At 40.6% G+C, this 15,996-nt stretch overlaps 1 long non-coding RNA gene across 1 annotated transcript; it reads left to right on the top strand.

The window, feature by feature from the left end:
- Positions 1–12,893: 12,893 nt before the first annotated feature.
- Positions 12,894–13,850, top strand: LOC120437385. The gene is made up of 2 exons (XR_005611076.1): positions 12,894–13,204; positions 13,763–13,850. It is a non-coding gene; the product is annotated as an uncharacterized LOC120437385 (long non-coding RNA).
- The last annotated feature ends 2,146 nt before the right edge of the window (positions 13,851–15,996 follow it).

Here is a 15,996-nt window from a genome sequence, read left to right as displayed (position 1 = left end):
TAAAACTTAAAGCTACAGTCTGGAGTCAGTTAGCTACAGTTAAAATTTCATCATCATCATCATCATCATCATCATCATCATCACGGCTTGGGCAAATTATTTTGAAATGGTTTTTTTTGTAATTTTTGCAATCAGTAATGCAACTTGATTTTACAACATAATGAATTACTTCAAATGTTAAAATCATTACATTTCTCTTTAGCATGAAAAGCATTTTAATTGTGAATATTTTGTAGTTGTTAAAATCAAATAACACACAAACTTCACTGAAGTAATCATCTTTTCATTTTCAATTAAATATCCAAACATAATACTTAGAAACATAAATATTGGTGATGTTACTATTAACAAAGCATCCATGCTCACCTGATTTGTGTAAGTTTATTTGGCTGATCTGTCTGTGTTCCAGTTGGTGTCTTTCTCTTCTGCTGCACTCCAAAACTGCTGTAAAAACCCAGAAAATGCTTATTTATCCTCAAGCACTATACGTCTTTAATTATGACCTATTTAAAAGATTTCCTCCAGTTCTGTCATTTGGAAAGGCTGTGACAACATGTCGACACAGGTCGTCCACATGCTCCTAGTCTTTCCTTATATAAAACACACTTCTTATCATGCCAGTGAAAGTGAACCATAAAAAGCTCAGATAACAGAGTCTCCTCCTCCAAGCAGAATAATACCTCATTTCATACACTGCTTTTGACACTCTGACACACACACACCAGTGGAAATTATACAGAAGGTGAGTTACTGTCACGATGAGTTGTGTGGCTGTCAGTGGCTGGACCCATGTGCAGGACTCGGAGACAAAACATTAACTTAACGGCAGCTTTATTTGCTGGTGAGACACACTTGGCGATACATAAACAATAACTTAAACAAGCTAGACTGGAGATGCTAATGACTCTAACCTGAAGGAAAACGACAATGAATACGCACACAACAAACGTGGAGAATGCAACAACTGGCAGGGAAAAACACAGGGCCGTTTCTCAATTCTCAAGTACGCAAGAACGTACTCGCGTTCTCGGCGAGTACGTACTGCAAGGCCGAGAACGCACGGGAGTACGGACTCGCCGAGAACGCGAGCACGGACTCGCGATTTGTACAATTGGAACACCAGCGTACGCGATGATGTCACAGGTCCGGAGTTTTTACTGCCGTCCCCTCTTAATTTAACTGTGAGTAACATGTTATGAAGCTTAACTTTAATCACAGCCAAACCGGTTTACTCAGGAACAAATAAAACACTGAAATAAACCAAACATTAACATTTAGAAGTGATCTAAGTGACTTATATATCATTTTTAACCTCAGTAGTGAAACCTCCATTAATAAAAATAATGTACATGTACATACGTGTACATACCTTAATAAAAACAAGCAGGTGAGATGTTAGAACGCTTTTATTCCTATTTTAGTGGACACTCAATACTATAGACAGCTGCTGGAGTTTCTTTAACCTGAGTAGTGAGAAGACCCCGAGCGGGGGGGGGGGGTTGAAAACGGTGTGCCGGTCCGAGTCCGCTGTTGACTTTTGGACGAAATGCATTCTGGGATATTTAGCTGTACCAAGTCCACACCGATGCATGCTCGATAAAACGGGTGGAGCGAGAACACATCCAGGACTTTTTCGCATTCTCGGCTTGATGAATTGGAACAGTACTTGGTCTCCGACTGATGACGTATCACGAGAAAGCAAGTACGCACAAGTACGCATATTGAGAAATGGCCAGGGCTTCAATACATACTGAGGTAATTAGGGAATGTGAAACAGGAGGAGAGCACAGCTGGGACTCATCAGACATGACAAGACAAGGGGAGGCAAAACTCAACACACTGACATAGTACACAGACTTTAAAACAGGAAACTGAACAGAAGTAACGCAGAACCACAACCAAAGAACTAGAACAGAAATCAAACCCAAGAGAATCAAAACACATCATGAAATCAAAGATAACTAATACAAACAGAAAAACACTGAGTCCACAGACTCAGGACCGTGACAGTTACAGTAACATGCTGCCAGGTTGGGGTCTAGACATCGGTGTCAGAAGAGGAAGCGACCCCTTAGCTTGGAGTCTGAGCATGAGAGGGAGTGACCACCTGGCAGTTTTGAAAGTTGTGGAGAGTTTGGGTAGAGCAACAAATCTGAATGCTTTGTAACATCATTCGCATGAGTGAGGAACAGTGGGTATTATTGTGTTTCAAGAGGGGACAAAAAACAGTATGAGATGTAAGACTGATGAAAGAGATGGCTACATCAATACATGGGACTCAGCTGCTGATTGCAGCATTGATGCCAAGGCCTGCTCCTCTTCTCCCTCTCATTTTCTTCATTTGTGTATTTATGTATTTGTTTATTGTTTCCTGGGGATGTTATCTCCACAGTTTATGCTCAGTTTTTGTGAATAATCACAAAAAAAACAACTACAGCACATTTTCATTATGCTGAATTTCTTTCATTATAAGGAGACCACACTATGCACATTTGGTAAAATGCTGCATTGAGAAACTCAAGTTTATAACAGTTGATCAGAAAATATCTTTTCATGTTAACATCAAATTGTAATGTAATGGTTATCCAACAAAGCTGCATCCTCAAGTTTGCCAGATAATGAGGCCGGATGACAGTTGTGTGGAGTCTGTGGGTGAGAGGACGATGTTAGTAAAGCTGACCTCCACATCCATCATGAACAACCCACATCACCCTCTGCATGACTCTGTGAGTGAGCTGAGCAGCTCCATTAGTCAGAGACTGAAACACCCTCGCTGCAGGAAGGAGCGCTTTCACATACCATTCATCCCAACAGCAGTTAGACTCTATAACTCCTCAATCATGATGTCATGAGTCACTGGACACTGTAGACATCTACGGTCACCACTTTATGCATAATGCACCTTTTATATGTATGAACGTGTGCAGGTATATGTGCATCTACTAAAAATTCCAGATGAGTTTGAATCTCAGCAACCTCAATCTCAACATCTAGCTCACAGGTGAAGTTTTATGAAAATCTTGTGAATGTGATAACTCTAGAAGGAAGTCACCTAGGATTTTAAATTGATACCATTGGTGCATCCAAGAAAACTCTCACAAGGATTCAAATCTCAAAGACCTTAACCACAAGGTCAGTGGTCAAGTTTTCCAAAAATTCTTTGACTGTGATAACTTAGGAACAAGACGACGTAGGATTGTGAAATGGATACCATTTGCTGTTTTCTTTCACTTACCTCAAACTATCTATTTCTACTCTCTATGATTGCTATTAATAGCTCAATCAGTGTTATAGACCAAACTCTTAATCAATACCCAAAGATCTTTGATATCAAATTATTTTCACTTTTTCATTTTGCACATTTCTACAGCAAACATGTCCAGCAGTTCCATTAGATTCCCCCCAGAACCAAAACGCATTTGTGTCATCTTCAAATAAAACTAGTTTTAATGTATCAAATACCTTACAATAGTTTTGGACACAGTACAGGACCCTGGGGAACACCACAAGCAATGTCCAAGCATGACGAGCAAAATTATTTTCATCTTTGTATATTTACTGAATGATGTAGCAGCAGAACCTTTGAAAATGTATTATTATACTGAACTTTATTGCTGTATTAGTCATTAGCGTGTAAAGAGTTATGAATGGCTGTCACGTTTAGGCTGTGTGAAGGCAGGCAAGAAAAGGCGGATCCAAGAGCAGGACTCGCGGAGGCACAGGTGAACTCAAAACCCTCAGCTTTATTGAGGAAAAGCAGACTGAACAAAGAACTAACTAGACTGGAATGCAAATAAACTAGCAGGCAGGCAAACAGAACACACAGGGGGGTAAGGATGAACAGACGTTAACGACGCGACACCGAATAGGGGAAGACACAGACACTAAATACAAGAGGTGAATGGAGCGAAGAGGAAACAGCTGGGAGACACCGCTGACGCTAATTACACTGACGAGACAGGGAGAGCACAAAGCTGAACGCACTGACACAGGACACAGACCTACAAAATAAAACAGGAAGCACACGACAGACAGAGACACAGACGCAGACTCATAAGCAGGCATAACGACATCATGGACAGACAGAGGGACATACGGGCAGAGAAGATTAAGCACAGGCAACCTAAACTAAACATGAGGGCAAGATAACGAAACCTAAACCAGAAATCATCATTATCATCATCATCATCATCGGATAGCTAAAGAAACAGAATCCCAGAGAAGAACTAATGCAAAAATAAACCAAAACAGAAGAAACTCAAAATGCTGGGTCGAACCGACCCAGGACCGTGACAATGGCGATGACTGCAAATATAGTTCTTGCATATGTAAATGAATCAGAACTGCATCTAAAGGAGAAAAACTACTGTTACACTTTTGTATAAGTTACATGCATGCCAAAAGAAAAAATAGCAAATCCATCACATGAATAAGTAAAGAGGTTGTTGTTTTATCATGAATGTTTTGTGAAATAAATAAAAAGAAAAAATGAATATTGTTGAATATTTTTTGTACATCCTTCATAGAACAATGTAGTAAGAACACATCGTTTTATTTTTTTTTACAAAAAAGTTAAAAAATCTATCATTTTTGGCATCTTAAGTGTACAACACTTTGTTTTCAGCTGGGAGTTGTCTGAAAGTGCTATCTAAATATGTTGCTTGCTATAGTCTTTCTGGAGTTTATAGTTTCATTACAGCAGACCCATGGCAGCAGCATCCATCACTGCAATGTTAAACAGTCAGTGTGGTACAATATTCTTTTTTTCCTGTTTTGTTATGGATTCTCCTTCACATCCTTCGTTCACCTCATGATTATTGTTGTTTTCACTGACATCATGCTGTGGGAAACTTATAAACCTGCGAGCAGAAGTGACTCAGCTTAATGAGTGTTGAGTTAAATCAGGCTCTCAAAACTCTTTTTAAATAATGTTACCGATTCAGAGACATGAAACAGAGCACAGAGAGAGCACACCGACAGGGATAACTAGACACACAAGGAAACACAGGAAGAAAACTTCTCAACTAGAATATATAATCAATAATAATGATAATAATGATAATATTAATAAACACAAAACACTGGGTCACCGACAAATAATCCCAGAGAGTTGACTGACATGAGGAGTGTCAGGGTGGGGTGTCTATTGATGAAACATTTAAGGTGACATATGCAAACATTTATCATCTCACACACATGAGCGCACATGCGCAGGAAACAGTCTTTGTTTGGCTGGCATGCAGTTTAGCACCTCATGTATGAGTCATTTTCTCAGAAGTACCTGAAGGTGAAGTCACAAGTTTTATATTTCATCAGCCAACACTACCTACCAACCTATCATAATCTCTGCTTCTCTGTCATGAGCAGAACCTGGAAGGGGCGGGGACAGTAGCCGTCACACCTGAGTTTAAAACATCTTAAATTATATTTGCCTTTTATTTCAACTATAGTAACGATACTTCTAAATAGCCACAGACTGAAAAAATCAGAAGTCAGTAAGAGTGAATAAAGAAATCACTGAAGATACCTAAGGCTAAAATGATACGTAAATGCAAAAAAAAAAAAAAAAATGAAGTTGTAGAATAAAATGCAGACATAAGGTAAGTTACAAAGATATTGTGCATGGCACATTTTGTTACTTGGGAAAATGGAGAGCAGTGATATTGAGGGAGAGGAATCCAGGAGAGGGTCTGATGGAGCAGAGGAGTGAGAATCCAAGATGTCCAATATTGTTCTTTCCAAAGTCCAGAGGATTGATGAGAACAGGAGGGCAGGCAGGTGAATGTCCAGTATGAACTTGGAAGCAAAGTAGGCCAGCATCGAGAGACCAGGTGTGTAAACAGTTGAGTCACTAATACTGAGTCTCGGGTGTGGAAAACTGAAGATACAGAAAATGTATGTTAACACAAGAAGAAACATACTTATTTGGAGCTGCACAGCTTCTTTGTCTGGATTTATGTTTGGTTCCTTTTCTGTTAAAGTGAATATCAAATAACAACAACAATATTTAGATCATTACCTGTGGTCACAAAAGCCTTCTCTCGCTTGAATCATGGTAAACCAGTTAAAGTGACCGGAACAAACCACCTGAGCTCAGCTGCAGGTTACACCATTTTTGAAAATCACAAAGAGAAGCTGCAGCCCTAAATGCTGATAATTAAGTTATTATATCCTGACATTTTTCTTTATATTTGACACAAAAACGACCATAAATCAAACGTTGTGTCAGTTAGCAGTTTAACAAAGTGCCACCTGCAGAGCACAAGTTTGTCCAAAAACAGTTTAACAAAAGACGTGTTACAGGAGTACCCAACAAGATGAACACAGTGGTTTGGTTTTGATGCTTGGGGCTTTATTAATGCAACTTCTTTCAAGCTACTGTAAACAATGTTGTACACACTGCTTCCTTGCTCAGCTTGCTTGTCCTGTGGCTTGCACTAAGCTCGCCCCGCTTCCTTTCTAGATCCTGACTGTTAGAGTGAATTGTTAAATGTTGCCATTATTGTACTTAAATTTGTAAACCTTGCCTTTAACTGCATGTTTAGATATTTTTTCTGTTCCTCTCCTACATCTAGGTGGGGGATGCAATAGCTGTAAGTGTTTAACTGCAGGCACATTTCATGTGAGATTCTGGTTTCCTTATGTGTTAAAGGATGTTCACTCCTGGCCATTTAGGGGCTATCCTATGCTGTAAACAGTGAACCATTAAAGTTAAGCCATATACGGGTGTGGGGAGATGACGTTTGGATGACTAGGAAACCCCTCCCCTGCAGCTTAATGTAATGCTCTCAGTCAAACAGCACACTTTTTCGGGTTCAGTGTGAGGGCAATGTGCTTCAGGAACTCCAGAACTGCAGCCACCCACTACAACTACTCTGCCTAGATGTCACTATTGGTGATGACATCATCACGTTAGGTGGCAGCAAAGGCAGCATGTGGGAGGTAAATGTGTTCCTGGAAAGTTGACGGGGTCCCCGAGCATTCAAAGGGAAGTGTGATGGATTGTTACAACCTGTATGGAGTGGAGAAGGTCATTTTTTCCTTAGACTATGGAGAGAAGGGAATCTGTCAGTAACCTTGTCCATGTCGATGTCCGGTTTTGTAAAAAAGTGATCTAGGAAGATGTCGAATCACGTCAGGGGGTAGGCATCAAACTGTGAGACCCAATTAACCTTACGGTATAGACCCATAGAGTCATACCTTTCTTCACTAGAAGAATTATGGGGATGACCACACAGTGAGGGATCTTGGAGTAATTTCTGACCATTATTGTGCCCTTCAGTGCATACAGTTATTACTTCTTGGCTGGACTACTGTAATTCTTATCATAAGGATGCCCTAAAACTCCCTGAAAAGCCTTCAGTTAATCCTAGACTAGAAAGAGAGAGCATATTTCTCCTATATTGGCTTCTCTTCATTGGCTTCCTGTTAAATCCAGAATTGAATTCAAAATCCTGCTCCTCACATACAAGGTCTTAAATAATCAGGTCCCATCTTATCTGACCTCATACTACCATATCACCCCATTAGAGCACTGCAGCCTCACAGTTCAGGCTTACTTGTTGTTCCTAGAGTATCTAAAAGAGTATTAAAATAGCTGAGAGCAAACATACCACAGATGGCTAAAACAGCCACAGTCAGATTTTCAGTTGCACAAAAGGGTGTCACACATAAGGCTGCAGGCTGTACACGAGTCTGTGGAAAACCAAACAGCCTGTGTGGGTTAACAACCACAGTCTAAAGATTTGTATAACATGTTAACTGGTGAAACGTACTCATGTTGCTGTTAATGAAGCCTGCATATCTTCCACTGTCTCACTGACACGAACATAAAAGATGTTGACAAGCTCTTTTTCTCATACAAACATGTAGCAAACACGCTGTGTGCTGACAGAACAACCAAAAATGTATTCACAAAGTTCGACAAACAAAGCGTTGCATTATGATAAGTTCTATGATAACCAGTGTTGGGCAAGTTACTTTGAAAAAGTAATTCAATAATAGTTACTAGTTACCTCATCAAAAAAGTAACTGCGTTAGTAACTGAGTTACAGTATTCTAAAAGTAATTAATTACTTGAAAAGTAACTATTGCGTTACTTTAAAAAAAAAAAGTTTAATCCTCTGGGGTCCAGGGTATAATTGGCCATTTTTTACTACTCTTGATTTTCCCTCCACATTTTACCTTTAAAAAATATTTACTTTGCCTTGTTTGGTGTAATTCTTTTCAGCACAACCTCACGTGCCTGAATTTACAGTTGTGTTTTTATTTTGACATACTGTATGGGCTCAAAATGTGGTCATAAATATTTTGTACTTGTAAATCAGGATTTGTATGTGTAAAAAGAATTTGTGTGTGTAAAAAAGATTTGTAAGTGTAAAAAAGATTTGTGTGTGTGTAAAAAAGATTTGTATGTGTAAAAAAGATTTGTGTGTGTAAAAAGAATTTGTGTGTGTGTAAAAAAGATTTGTATGTGTAAAAAAAAATTGTGTGTGCGTAAAAAAGATTTGTGTGTGGACTTAGCCAAAAAAAAACCCTGCAAGTTACAAGTACGAATTTTGACCCTATTTTTCTTCCTTTCATCTGATTGGTCAATGTCATGTCAATCACAAATGTAACAATCCAATCAGAGAACAGATGGGTTTGGCTGTCGGAGGGGCGCTTTTTTTGAACTGAGTGACGTCATCTCCCTCCATCACAGGGAGGACAGGACTCTGCAGGATCACTGATCCACCTCAACACAGAGACAAACTACAGCATTTCATCCATTTACACACAGCTTCATCAACACTAACTCCACACACTCAGCTTACCAGTGACTGTCAGGTTAACCATGTTACTGATGGGACCCTCTCTGGACTCACACCAGTAAACTCAACTGTCTCATTCAATGGTGTAGCTGATGTCACAGGAAGAATTAGATGATGTTCCTCACCCATCTCCACACTGAGTGATCTTATTTTTGGTCCTCAGAGTCCATCCAGCAGAGCTGTCGTCCTCCTCACAGCTCAGAGACACGAAGTCTCCTTCAAATAACTGAGAGCTGCTGGGACTCACAGTCAGACGAGCTGTGAAGAGGATGTTTTGGGATATTATGTAAGCAAATTTATTATCTTCTTCTAGTCTGTTAAAACTACTTAAATCTCAAGTATCAGACTGTCTGCCTCCTGTGAATAAATTAACTTTATCAAATACTGATCATTTTTTTGCACCTGGAATCTTTTTAAGGGTGAATAAACTTCCTTCATTTTACTGAGTGTCAAACATTCAGCAGGCTTCAGCCATCAATTACTGTAATATTTATCATGTCATGCTACAGCAAAGCATAAAAAAGAGCATTGGTGTAACTCAGTTATGGTTTAAATTGACTGACCTTGTAATGAGCTGCTCAGCAGTGATATCAGAACTATAGAGAAATGACACTCATGTAATTTTGAGTTTGGCATTCAACAAAACAGCAGAGAAACCACCAGACTGTGGAGAACACAGACGTCATGGGTTTGGTTGAGTTACACACTAATAAGTGGAGAAAGGAAGAAACAGTTTATTCTCCTATATCCAGTGTTGGGAAGGTTACTTTTAAAATGTATTCCATTACAGAATACTGAATACATGCCCCAAAATGTATTCTGTAACGTATTCCGTTACGTTACTCAATGAGAGTAACGTATTCTGAATACTTTGGATTACTTAATATATTATCATGCTGTTTACAACTACGTGAATGTACTATTGCTGTGATTTATTACTGTTACTGAAGGTCCGCGGCTCCGAACAGTAGTAAAGGGACCTCGGGCTAATACAGTGTGTTCCGTGTTGGGCTGGTAGCCGAAAAATAGCTTTACTTTGTTGTCTGGGTCAACTTTGCTTGCCAGAGACAGAGAGAGGCGTTGAAAGGCTGCTCCAACGGAACTTATTTTTTCCGGAGGAAAACACGAACACAGTGTACAGATGAGTCTTAATAGCTTACTTACAAATGGGCTCGTCAGGCACTCTTCTTGGCTGCAGTGGTTATTATTATATTTACATGCTTCCAGCTCCCGTTTTTGCTCCGTGACAGCTCGGACTTTTCCTTTCTCTCCCTCCACAGACACATAACGTGTATGGTAGTCCATTCTCCCTGCAGCACGGACTACACTGCCCATGAGGCTACATTCTTTAGGGCCATGCCTGTAGCATTCTGCCTTTTAGCTTAGCACAACAACAACAACAACAAAAAAGCGCTCTCTCACCCAGGAAACACGCAGAGAGAGAGAGAGCGTCACCCTGTAACCATGGCAACCGTAACGCTGCCGCCTGGAACAACAGAACATAGCTGTCAAACAAACCCAAATAATCCTGACCCGCGACAATATGAAACAGGAAAGTACCGCCGTGTAATCCATTTATTTCAACAAAGTAACTGTATTCTGAATACCACCTTTTTAAACGGTAACTGTAACGGAATACAGTTACTCATATTTTGTATTCTAAATACGTAACGGCGGTACATGTATTCCGTTACTCCCCAACACTGCCTATATCCTACACAGAGCGTTGACATGACTGAATATGAAGTAGTACATTTACTCAAGTACTTACAGAGTATAATTCATACCATATGTTTGAACCTTTGTTTTGTAGTTTTCTATTTATCCTCCACTGCATTTTGAATTCAAAGGTTGTACTCCTTGCCATTCATTTAATTACTATGTGTCAGGTTTTGTGTGTGGAGGCGTGGAAGAGATGACCCAAACGCAGGACTCACGGTGCAGAAATGATGAGGGTTTATTGGAGCGGGTGAATGAACAAAGCTGGAACGGTAGGACTGACTAGCTGACTGAAAGACTGAGTGGCTGGCTGAATAACTGAGCACTCATACGGAGAGACGACATCAACATCAATGACACGACACTGGACTGGTTGAACTGAGGAACATAAATACACAGACTGAGTGATGAGTGATTAGAAACTGGTGAGTACACAGCTGAACATAATGAACTAATGATAAATGGGAAGAGGACTGAACATAATGCACATGGACCAAGGCTAACACAATAAAACAGGAAGTGAAACAGGCAGAAGATAAACAGTGAACATGAACTAAAAATACTGGGTCAACGACCCAGAAACCCTGACACTATGTGATGCTATATAACTATAAAGTTACTCAGCAGTATAGTTAATTTATATATATATATATATATATATATATATAAAGTTGTTCTAACCATCTCAAACATTGAAACACAATTAAATCAACATTTAAATAAAAGATATGATGCAATAATATCATCTATATGATTTTGTTGACTAAGTACCATTTCTTTAAGTATATTGCTTTTGCATGATTAAGCAGGATTCTGACTTTTACCACAAAACACAATTCATCACATTTTAAAACTGTATTCAAACTTTGTTTAAACTCCTGTGCACCCATCTGTATGATTGCTGCATATTAAAGTCTAATTCAGTATTTCTATATCAGTCACCTGCACTGTATCTGCTTATAGTTAAATATTTCCTGTTGACCCGAATCTTCGACTCGGTCTCCTCAATCAAAACTGATCTAAAACCCCTCTGATTGTACACCACAATGGATGTTCGTGATGAAGAACCAATAGACGTTTTACAGTGTACTTACAGAGCAGGCACAGCACAGACGTGTTCTTCATCCCACACTTGGTAATATCAGATCAACACTTTGAGTTCAAAGTCAAATCCTCCTCCTCTTCCTCTTTTTAGTGGAAGCAAAGGTTTCTCAGTCAGTCTGCAACAAAAATGAGAAAAAAATAGTTAAAGACTGGCGAACCTGCCCAGGGTGTACCCTGCCTCTATGAGAGAATCTCAACATTAATTATCAAAGAGTTTGATTAAGTTTTTGTCTTAACCATCTGTTGTGTTGGTCGTGTTGCAGATTTGTGGAAATAACGTGCATGTTTGTGTACCTGACTGTGGTTCAGCTGACAGGAAGTGAGCTGGAGGTGCTCTGATTACTGATGAGTGCAGTAATCAGGCTGCTTTAACCACTGACTTGCTGTCAGAAATAGATAAAACTTCTCCTACTGAGACAAAGATCAACACTGTGATTAGTCATCAGTGTGGGAGACACATTTCTAAAGTCTTTTTTTATCCAGAAAACAGGAAGGGCTTCATACAGGTTGACCTGTCACGGTCTTCCTGCCAACACTAGACAAAAGATATTGAGCCAAGACAAGGTCACAAAACTATGCAAGTTTCTGTAGAATATGATGGACACCATCCCAAAGAAAATTAAATTCATCTATTATAGCGACTGTCATTTTTGCCAGAGTTGTCTTTCCTTTCTCACACCCTTATGCTCTTTTACCCACAGTTTGTTTGGCTCCCTGTAATTGGCAATTGAGATTGTGCTGCTAGATGATACAGGTAAACCATGAAGATCATCTGCTCTAATGAAGTTCAAAAACACTGGGAGCTGCTTCAGTCCTGAAGATGCTGCAGCAGAGGAGATGCTCTGTAGCTGCTGATGTCAGTAAACTACACACTTTATGCTCAAGCATACCAGATATGTTCTCCATATAGTAGTACACAGTATTATTACTTATTTATATTTAAACATTTAATATCTTGCTGGGTTAATTTTGAATAAATTAATTAATAAATCATAAGGTGCACCAGATCATATGCTGGGGTTAAAAATAACAGCAAAGTGCGAGAATGTAAAAACCCAAAAAGATCAACAACCTTTATGTATAGGTCGTTATATTAGGTACACTTCACAAGTACTGGGTTGGAATCCCGTTTTTTGCCTTCAGAATTGTGTTAGAGCTTCATGGCACTGATTCAACAAGATGTTGAAAACATTTTTCAGTCACATTCACGTGATAGTGTCACATATTTGCTTCAGATTTGTTTTTTCCTCCTGTGGCAGGATGAATGGTATCCCTCGGTCCAACCCACTTTCAGCCTGGCGCATTAGGGGGCGCTAGTATAAATAGTGGCCATTTGAGTGTCCCTGGATCGCTTGCCTGTGACCTCCTTTTTGGTCACCTGACTTCCTGTTGGTGTTGCTGAGATTAGTTGCGGGTTACTTTTCTGAAGCCTCCATCGCAGCTGGTAGGTGTTTACTCATTGTAGTGTATATATTACTTTGCTTGATGGTAAACAGCTATTGTTTGTAGGTCGTAGCTGTAGAAGCCTCCTCTGAGCCATTCTGCTTACGTTTTATGACACGGCTTACTTGGTACGTAATCAACTTCTGTCACGCTCTCTGCCTTCTGTTGTTCTTTTATAGTAATTATTTATTATGCTTTGCAGGAAGTGTGGGCCTGAGTTTTGCGCCAAGCTACGTGAACTGAAGTGCTGCTGCTTTGCTTTGCTTTGCTTTGCTTTGCTGTGATCCTTTGCTTTGTTTTACTTTACTTTTACTGTCTGTTCCGGCTGCGAAGTTTCTTTGCTGCTGCCAGCCTTTAAAGTGGACGTCGGCGTGGACAACGGCCATATGCATGCCACGCGGGTCGGCCGGCGCGCATATTGATTAACTGACTGGATAATTAACTTATAGCCGTGCAGACGGCAAGTCGGAGCACTACGGCGATTCTGTTTGCTCCATATTTTAGAGTTTTACCCAGATTGTATGTTTTACTGTTTGATTTGTAGTTTGGATTTTTGTTACGCCACTGGTGGGAGGCCTTTTTCTAGCTGCAGATCACCAGTGTGGTCTTGCAGTTGGGTTATCCCCAGCGCTATATATTAGTTTTGTTGTAATATATTAAAATTTCCTTTGTTTCTTTTTATTCAGATGCGGAGTGCTGACGTGGAGGAGACTAGGGTGCCTTGGTGGTGGGATCCTCTGAGTGTACACACCTGCCTTGTTTAATTTATTAGTGTGAGTGTGCTGCACTTGTGTCTTGGTGTATTTTTCTTTTTGAGTTTGTGTGTGGCATCCCTGCCCTCCACTGGTAAGCCTCAGCTCTGAATACCTTTTTTGCATACTTTTACATTGATATTTATCACTGTGCTTTTAAATGTTGTTTTAATTAATAAATTGTCAATTTATTTTATCATTGAACCTCGTCTCTGTATTGAGTATAACAAACCTAACTGCCTTCGTAGTGATTAGTGTTACCTCCAGTATTCTCTGGGTGAAATTCCCAGGGTGGCGTTGTCTTTTTAAAACTGTGAAGAGTAATTACTTTATTTCCACCTCGTGCTGCCACAAACTTGGCGTTTGTCGACAGGATATACTCTTTAAAAACAGAGACGCGTGTTCCTTTTTATTTTTTTTATTATTTGGTGTAACGTAAACTGTTTTTTATTTATTTTGTGTAGGATAAAAGCAAAGCAGCAGCTACTTTGGTGTGGGATTCCACAGCTGTGTTACAGAGATGGAGGAAGAGTTACAGGAACTCAGGGACTTGATCGTGCAGCTGAAAGCAGACAATGAGAGGCTGCGTCAGGAGAGGGCTGTTGGGTCAGGTACTAGTGCTACACCTTCTACTTCGACTGCATCATCTGTTAACCCCCCAACTGCTGGTGTCTCTGTAGCAGAGAGACTAGTTTTTGTGCCCCGTGACAGAAAATGCCCTATGTTTAGAGGAAAATCAGGTATAGGGTTGAATGAATGGTTGGAGGAAATAGAAGCTTGTGCTAGAGCACGTCATTTGTCTTTGGCTGATAAAGCATTTTTCCTGTTTGACCACCTGAAGGGGAAGCACGTGAGGAGATCAAATATCGCCCTAGTGCAGAGAGGTCGGATCCCGCTAAGATAATCGCTATATTGCAAGAACTTTATGGCTGTTCAGACTCCTATGTAGCATTGCAGGAAGCTTTCTTCTCTAGAAAACAGCAGGAAGGTGAGACACTGCAAGAGTTTTCTCTCGCTCTCTTGGGTCTTATGGAAAAAGTTAAATCAAGTGCCCCCAGTGGCATGCCCAATGCTGATGTTTTATTAAGAGATCAATTTGTTGAACAGGTCTTAGACAGTACCTTGCGGCGGGAGTTAAAGCAGCTAGTAAGGAGGCAGCCAACACTGACATTGCTGGAGATTAGAGGGGAAGCTATTAGGTGGGAACGTGAAGGGTTGCCTAGTGGCGTTAGACATAGAAGCAGTTCTGTTCCTTCTGTCTATGGGATTCAGTATGGGGTCCATAGCGGTCCTTCAGGAATAGCCCAGCCCACCCATTTGTCTGAGATGAGTGAGATGAAGGAATTGTTAAAGCGCCAGCAGGAGCAACTTAATCAGCTCACTCAGAGCATTGCTCAATTGCAGGGCCCCCATCGAATGTCTCGCTCAGGACGGAGCGATTCCATTATATGCCGACGTTGTCAGCAACCTGGACATTTTGCTCGGGAGTGTGATGGGGAACGTGTTCCTCGTTCCCGGCCTCCTTCGCAGGCTCCTCTGCATAATCGCAGGCACTCTCCTTAAATACGGCTCGGAAAACTAGCACCCTCCGTATTGCCGAGCCACAGTTCGGGTGGGGTGTCTATTGGCTCAAGGGTTGTTTCTAATGGTCCAGAGGCAGTCTCCAAATTAATTTCATCCTGTCCGCATATAGATGTGGACATGGGCGGTATAAAGGTACCTTGTTTGGTTGATACGGGGTCCATGGTCTCTACCATTACTGAAAGCTTTTTCCGCCAGCATTTTGAGTCCTGGGGTCAAGAGCGTCTCCAAGCTTGTCATTGGTTGCAGCTTAAAGCGGCTAATGGTTTGTCCATTCCCTACCTTGGCTATATCGAGCTAAGTGTAGAGCTCTGTGATAAGTTTCTTCCACAGTGTGGCGTGTTGATCGTTAAAGATCCTCCAGGTGCAGGACCTTCCACGGTTCCGGGTGTATTGGGGATGAATGTCATTCGGAAGTGTTACCACGAGCTTTTTGGGCAACATGGTGAAGCATTGTTTAGTTTGGGCTCTGTCACAGAGGCCCCTAAACCCCTTGTGCATGCGCTGCAAAAGTGCCATGATGTTAGTATAAGAGCCCCACTGGATTTGTCTGGCCATGTGAGAGTGAGAGGTAAGCGAGCATGTTG

This window comes from Oreochromis aureus, linkage group 3, assembly GCF_013358895.1.
Source record: "Oreochromis aureus strain Israel breed Guangdong linkage group 3, ZZ_aureus, whole genome shotgun sequence".
NCBI lineage: Eukaryota > Metazoa > Chordata > Actinopteri > Cichliformes > Cichlidae > Oreochromis > Oreochromis aureus.
This window is presented reverse-complemented; position numbering and strand designations above follow the sequence as displayed.